This window comes from Arachis hypogaea, chromosome 19 (genome assembly GCF_003086295.3).
Source record: "Arachis hypogaea cultivar Tifrunner chromosome 19, arahy.Tifrunner.gnm2.J5K5, whole genome shotgun sequence".
Taxonomy (NCBI): domain Eukaryota; kingdom Viridiplantae; phylum Streptophyta; class Magnoliopsida; order Fabales; family Fabaceae; genus Arachis; species Arachis hypogaea.
This window is the reverse complement of record NC_092054.1, coordinates 42350672-42358009: the sequence shown is the minus strand read 5'-3', so window position 1 is coordinate 42358009 and position 7338 is coordinate 42350672. Positions and strand designations below refer to the sequence as shown.

The following is a 7338-nucleotide window of genomic DNA, read 5'->3' as shown; positions in this document are numbered from 1 at the left end:
ACTAATGAAAACAACCCTAAAATTAACTAGATTCTACTAAAAACATACTAAAAACAATGCCAAAAAGCGTATAAATTATCCGCTCATCACAACACTAAACTTAAATTGTTGCTTGTCCCCAAGCAACTGAAAATTAAATAGGATAAAAAGAAGAGAATATGCTATAAATTCCCAACTATCAATGAAACATAGCTCCAATTAAATGAGCAGGACTTGTAGCTTTTTGCCTCTTGAATAGTTTTGGCATCTCACTTTATCCATTGAGGTTCAGAATGATTGGTATCTATAGGAACTCAGAGTTCAGATAGTGTTATTGATTCTCCTAGTTCAGTATGATGATTCTTGAACACAGCTATTTTATGAGTCTTGGCCGTGGCCCTAAGCACTTTGTTTTCCAGTATTACCACCGGATACAGAAATGCCACAGACACATAATTGGGTGAACCTTTTCAGATTGTGACTTAACTTTGCTAAAGTCCCCAATTAGAGGTGTCCAGGGTTCTTAAGCACACTCTTCTTTTGCTTCGGACCTTGACTTTAACCGCTCAGTCTCAAGTTTTCACTTGACACCTTCACGCCACAAGCACATGGTTAGGGACAGCTTGGTTTAGCCGCTTAGGCCAGGATTTTATTCCTTTAGGCCCTCCTATCCACTGATGCTCAAAGCCTTGGGATCCTTTTTATTTACCCTTGCCTTTTGGTTTTAAGGGTTATTGGCTTTTTGCTCTTGCCTCTTGGTTTTAAGAGCTTTTGGCTTTTTCTGCTTGCTTTTTTTTTTATTTTATTTTTTTTGCCTATATTTTTTTTTCTTTTTTTTTTCTGCAAGCTTTGTTCTTTGCTGCTTTTTCTTGCTTCAAGAATCATTTTTATGATTTTTCAGATTATCAAATAACATGTCTCCTTATCATCATTCTTTCAAGAGCCAACATATTTAACATTCTTAAACAACAACTTCAAAAGACATATGCACTGTTCAAGCATTCATTCAGAAAACAAGAAGCATTGTCACTACATCAATATAATTAAACTAAGTTCAAGGATAAATTCGAAACTCATGTACTTCTTATTCTTTTGAATTAAAACAGTTTTCATTTAAGAGAGGTGATGGATTCATAGGACATTCATAACTTTAAGATAAAGTTACTAAATACTAATGATCATGTAATGAAGACACAAACATGGATAAGCACTTAACATAGAGAAAATGAAAAACAGAGAATGTAAGAACAAGGAATCAGTCCACCTTAGTGATGGTGGCGTTTCCTTCTTGAGGAACCAATGATGTCCTTGAGCTCTTCTGTGTGTCTTCCTTGTCTTTGTTGCTCCTCCCTCATTGCTTTTTGATCTTCTCTTATTTCATGAAGGATGATGGAGTGCTCTTGATGTTCCACCCTTAATTGTCCCATGTTGGAACTTAATTCTCCTAGGGAGGTGTTGATTTTCTCCCAATAGTTTTGTGGAGGAAAATGCATTTGAGGCATCTCCAGGATCTCATGGTGATGAGCTTCATGCGTCTCTTGAGATCCATGAATGGGCTCTCTTGCTTGCTCCATCCTTTTCTTAGTGATGGGCTTCTCTTCCTCAATGGGAATGTCTCCTTCTATGAAATCTCCAGCTGAGTAACATAGATGGCAAATAAGATGAGGAAAAGCTAGCCTTGCCCCAGGAGAGGGCTTTTCGGCTATTTTGTAGAATTCAAGGGAGATGACTTCATGAACTTCTACTTCTTCTCCAATCATGATGCTATGAATCATCATGGCCCGATCCACAGTAACTTCAGATCGGTTGCTAGTGGGGATGATGGAGCGTTGGATGAACTCCAACCATCCTCTAGCCACAAGCTTGAGGTCCAGTCTTCTTAATTGAACCGGCTTGCCTTTGGAGTCAATCTTCCATTGAGCTCCTTCCACATATATGTCCATGAGGACTTGGTCCAACCTTTGATTAAAGTTGACCCTTCTAGTGTAGGGGCGTGCATGTCCTTGCATCATAGGCAAGTTAAACGCCAACCTCACATTTTCCGGTCTAAAATATAAGTATTTCCCCCGAACCATTGTGAGATAATTCTTTGGGTTCGGGTTCTTACTTTGATCATGGTTCCTAGTGATCCATGCATTGGCATAGAACTCTTGAACCATTAGGATGCCGACTTGTTGGATGGGGTTTGTTAGAACTTCCCAACCTCTTCTTTGGATTTCATGTCGGATCTCCAGATACTCATTTCTCTTGAAAGGGACCTCGGGGATCACCTTCTTCTTGACCACAACATCATAGAAGTGGTCTTGATGAGCTTTGGAGATGAATCTTTCTATCTCCCATGACTCGGAGGTAGAAGCTTTTGTCTTCCTTTTCCCTTTTCTAGAGGATTCTCTGGTCTTGGGTGCCATCAATGGTAATGGAAAAACAAAAAGCTTATGCTTTTACCACACCAAACTTAGAATATTGCTCGCCCTCGAGCAAGAGAAGAAAGAATAGATGATAAAGAAGAAGAAAATATGGAGGAGAGGGGGGGTGTATTCGGCCAAGAAGGGGAAGAGAGGGTTGTGTTGTGTGAAAATGAAGAAGAATGGAGGGCTTTATATAGGGAAGGGAAGGGGGTAAGGTTCAGCCATAAGGGTGGGTTTTGGGTGGGAAATTGATTTTGAATTTTGAGGGTAGGTGGGGTTTATGAGGTAGGTTTATGGGGAAGAGTGGATGGATGTGAGTGGTGAAGTGGTGATAGGGAAGAGAGATTGAAGTGATTGGTGAAGAGTTTTAGGGAAGAGTGTTTATAGGATTGTGTGAAAGAGGGGTGAGAAGAAGTGAGTGGAGGTAGGTGGGGATCCTGTGGGGTCCACAGATCCTGAGGTGATCCTGTGGGGTCCACAGATGTTGAGGTGTTCAAGGATTTACAACCTTGCACCAAATTAGGCATGCAAAATGCCCTTGCACACAACTCTGGGCGTTCAGTGCCAGATTGGTGCTTGTTCTGGGCGTTGAACGCCCATTTGTTTCCCATTTCTGGCGTTGAACGCCAGAACCATGCTTGTTCTGGGCGTTCAGCGCCAGCTCTTCTCCAGGGTGCAATTCTGGCGTTCAAACGCCCAGATGCTGCCCATTTTGGGCGTTCAACGCCAAAACCATGCTCTGTTCTGGCGTTGAACGCCAGCCAGATGCTTCTTACTGGCGTTTAAACGCCAGTAAGGTCTTCCTCTAGGGTGTGATTTTTCTTCTACTGTTTTTGATTCCGTTTTCAATTTTTATATTTATTTTGTGACTCCACATGATCATGAACCTTATAAAACATGAAAGAACAAGAAAAATAAAATTAGATAAATAAAAATTGGGTTGCCTCCCAACAAGCGCTTCTTTAATGTCAATAACTTGACAGTGGGCTCTCATGGAGCTTCACAAATGTTCAGAGCATTGTTGAGACTTCCCAACACCAAACTTAGAGTTTGGATATGGGAGTTCAACACCAAACTTAGAGTTTGGTTGTGGCCTCCCAACACCAAACTTAGAGTTTGACTGTGGGGGCTCTAGTTGACTCTGTTTTGAGAGAAGCTTACTGTGCCTCTTTTCCATGTTTACAGAAGGGTAACCTTGAGTTGTAAACACAAGGGAGTCCTCATTCAATTGAAGGACTAATTCACCTCTGTCAACATCAATCACAGCTCTTGATGTGGCTAGGAAAGGTCTTCCAAGGATGATAGATTCATCCTCATCCTTCCCAGTATCAAGGATTATGAAATCAGCAGGGATGTAAAGGCATTCAACCTTTACTAACACGTCCTCTACTTGTCCATAAGCCTATTTTCTTGAATTGTCTGCCATCTCTAATGAGATTTTAGTAGCTTGTACCCCAAAGATTCCCAGTTTCTCTATTACAGAGAGGGGCATGAGGTTTATCCCTGAACCAAGGTCACACAGAGCCTTTTCAAAGATCATGTTGCCTATGGTACAAGGTATTACGAACTTTCCAGGATCCTGTTTCTTCTGAGGCAATGTCAGTTGATCTAGATCACTTAGTTCATTGGTGAACAAGGGAGGTTCATCTTCCCAAGTCTCAATACCAAATAATTTGGCATTCAGCTTCATGATTGCACCAAGGTACTTGGTAACTTGCTCTTCAGTAACATCCTCATTCTCTTCAGAAGATGAATACTTGTCAGAGCTCATGAAGGGCATAAGGAGGTTCAATGGAATCTCTATGGTCTCTAGATGAGTCTCAGATTCCTTTGGTTCCTCAAAGGGAAACTCCTTATTGATCACTGGACGTCCCAGGAGGTCTTCCTCACTGGGATTTACGTCCTCCCCTTCCTCTCCAGGTTCGACCGTGTTGACTATGTCAATGGCCTTGCACTCTCCTTTTGGATTTTCTTCTGTATTGCTTGGGAGAGTACTAGGAGGGATTTCAGTGATCCTTTTACTCAGCTGGCCCACTTGTGCCTCCAAATTTCTAATGGAGGACCTTGTTTTGTTCATGAAACTTACAGTGGCCTTAGATAGATCAGAGACTAAGTTTGCTAAATTAGAAGTATTTTGTTCAGAGTTCTCTGTCTGTTGCTGAGTGGATGATGGAAAAGGTTTGCTATTGTTAAACCTATTTCTTCCACCATTATTAAAGCCTTGTTGAGGCTTTTGTTGATCCTTCCATGAGAGATTTGGGTGATTTCTCCATGAGGGGTTATAGGTGTTTTCATAAGGTTCACCCATATAATTTACCTCTGCTATTGCAAGGTTCTCAGGATCATAAGCTTCTTCTTCAGAAGATGCCTCTTGAGTACTGTTGGATGCAGCTTGCATTCCATTCAGATTCTGAGAAATCCTATTGAATTGCTGAGTCAATATTTTATTCTGAGCCAGTATGGCATTCAGAGTATCAATTTCAAGAACTCCCTTCTTCATAGGCGTCCCATTACTCACAGGATTCCTCTCAGAAGTGTACATGAACTGGTTATTAGCAACCATGTCAATGAGTTCTTGAGCTTCTGCAGGCGTTTTCTTTAGGTGAATGGATCCACCTGCAGAAATATCCAATGACATTTTAGCCAATTCAGATAGACCATCATAGAACATATCCAGGATGGTCCATTCTGAAAGCATGTCAGAAGGACACTTTTTGGTCAGTTCTTTGTATCTCTCCCAAGCTTCATAGAGGGATTCACCTTCTTTCTGTCTGAAGATCTGAACATCCACTCTAAGCTTACTCAGCTTTTGAGGAGGAAAGAACTTGGCTAAGAAAGCCGTGACCAGCTTATCCCAAGAGTTCAGGCTATCTTTGGGTTGAGAGTCCAACCATATTCTAGCTCTGTCTCTCACAGCAAAAGGGAAAAGAATGAGCCTGTAGACTTCAGGATCTACTCCATTAGTCTTAACAGTATCACAGATCTGCAAGAATTCAGTTAAGAACTAAAAAGGATCTTCAGATGGAAGTCCATGAAACTTGCAGTTCTGCTGCATTAGAGAAACTAATTGAGGTTTCAGCTCAAAATTGTTTGCTCCTATGGCAGGAATGGAGATGCTTCTTCCATGTAAATTGGAATTAGGTGCAGTAAAGTCACCAAGCATCCTCCTTGCATTATTATTATTTTCGGCTGCCATCTCCTCTTCCTGTTCGAAAGTTTCTGAAAGGTGCTTGCTGGATTATTGTAATTTAGCTTCTCTTAGTTTCCTCTTCAGAGTCCTTTCAGGTTCTGGATCTGCTTCAACAAGAATATTCTTGTCCTTGCTCCTGCTCATATGAAGGAGAAGGGAACAGAAAAATAATAATAGGGATCCTTTTTACCATAGGTATAGAGGTTCCCCTGTGTGAGTAGAAGAAGAAAAGAATGTAATGTAAAGAAAAAAACACAAGGGTAAGGAGAGCAGAGATGTGGGATAAAGAGAGGTGTTAGTAGATGAATAAATAAATAGAAGGAGATGAAAGAGAAGGAGAATTTTCGAAAATTATTTTTGAAAAAGAGTTAGTGATTTTCGAAAATAGTTTTTGAAAAAGGTTAGTAATTTTTCGAAAATTAAAATAAAAAATTAGAATAATTAGTTAATTAAAAATAAATTTTGAAAAAGAGGGAAGATATTTTCGAAAATTAGAGAGAGAGAGTTAGTTAGGTAGTTTTGAAAAAGATAAGAAACAAACAAAAAGTTAGTTAGTTAGTTGAAACAAATTTGAAAATCAATTTTGAAAAGATAAGAAGATAAGAAGTTAGAAAGGATATTTTAAAATCAAATTTTGAAAAAGATAAGATAAAGAGATATTTTTGAAAAGATATGATTGAAATTAGTTTTGAAAAAGATTTGATTTTTTAAAATCACAATTAATGACTTGATTCACAAGAAATCACAAGATATGATTCTAGAACTCAAAGTTTGAATCTTTCTTAACAAGCAAGTAACAAACTTGAAATTTTTGAATCAAAATATTAATTGATGATGTTATTTTTGAAAATTAGGAGATAAAGATAAGAAAAAGATTTTTGAAAAATATTTTTAAAATTTTCGAAAATAAATAAGAAAAATGAAAAAGATTTGATTTTTGAAAAAGATAAGATTTTTAAATTGAAAATTTGATTTGACTCATAAAAAACAACTAGATTTTAAAAAGTTTTGAAAAAGTCAACTCAAAGTTTCGAAATTTATGAGTGAAAAAGGGAAAGATATTTTTTTTTTATTTTTGAATTTTTAATGATGAGAGGGAAAAACATGAAAAAGACTCAATGCATGAAAATTTTGGATCAAAACAATGAATGCATGCAAGAATGCTATGAATGTCAAGATGAACACCAAGAACACTTTGAATGTCAAGATGAACATCAAGAACTTATTTTTAAAAAATTTTTAAAGCAAAGAAAACATGCAAGACACCAAAATTAAAAATTTTTTATGTATAGACACTATGAATGCAAGAATGCATATGAAAAACAAGAAAAGACACAAAACATGAAAACATCAAGATCAAACAAGAAGACTTACCAAGAATAACTTGAAGATCATGAAAAATACTATGAATGCATGAATTTTTCGAAAAATGCAAGATGAATATGCAATTGACACCAAACTTTCAACTTGACTCAAGACTCAAACAAGAAACATGAAATATTTTTGATTTTTATGATTTTTTTATTTTTTTTTTGGATTTTTGTATATTTTTTTCGAAAAAACATATAGGAAAAAGAAAATAAGGATTTCTAAATTTTTTAATATGAATTCCAGGAATCTTGTGCTCTTTAGTCTAAAGCTCCAATCTGAGGGTTACGCATGGCTTAATAGGCAGCCAAGCTTTAGTATGCTATTACATGCATTAAAGTGATTAGTTGAATCCTCAGTCCAAAGAAATTTGGACATGGCTTCACAGCCGGC

General features: G+C 37.8%; 1 non-coding gene across 1 annotated transcript; it reads left to right on the top strand.

Moving 5' to 3' along the window:
* The first annotated feature begins 5079 nt into the window (after positions 1-5079).
* LOC112782074 (small nucleolar RNA R71) lies at positions 5080-5187 on the top strand. Its single transcript, XR_003192815.1, has one exon. It is a non-coding gene; the product is annotated as a small nucleolar RNA R71 (small nucleolar RNA).
* Positions 5188-7338: the final 2151 nt, after the last annotated feature.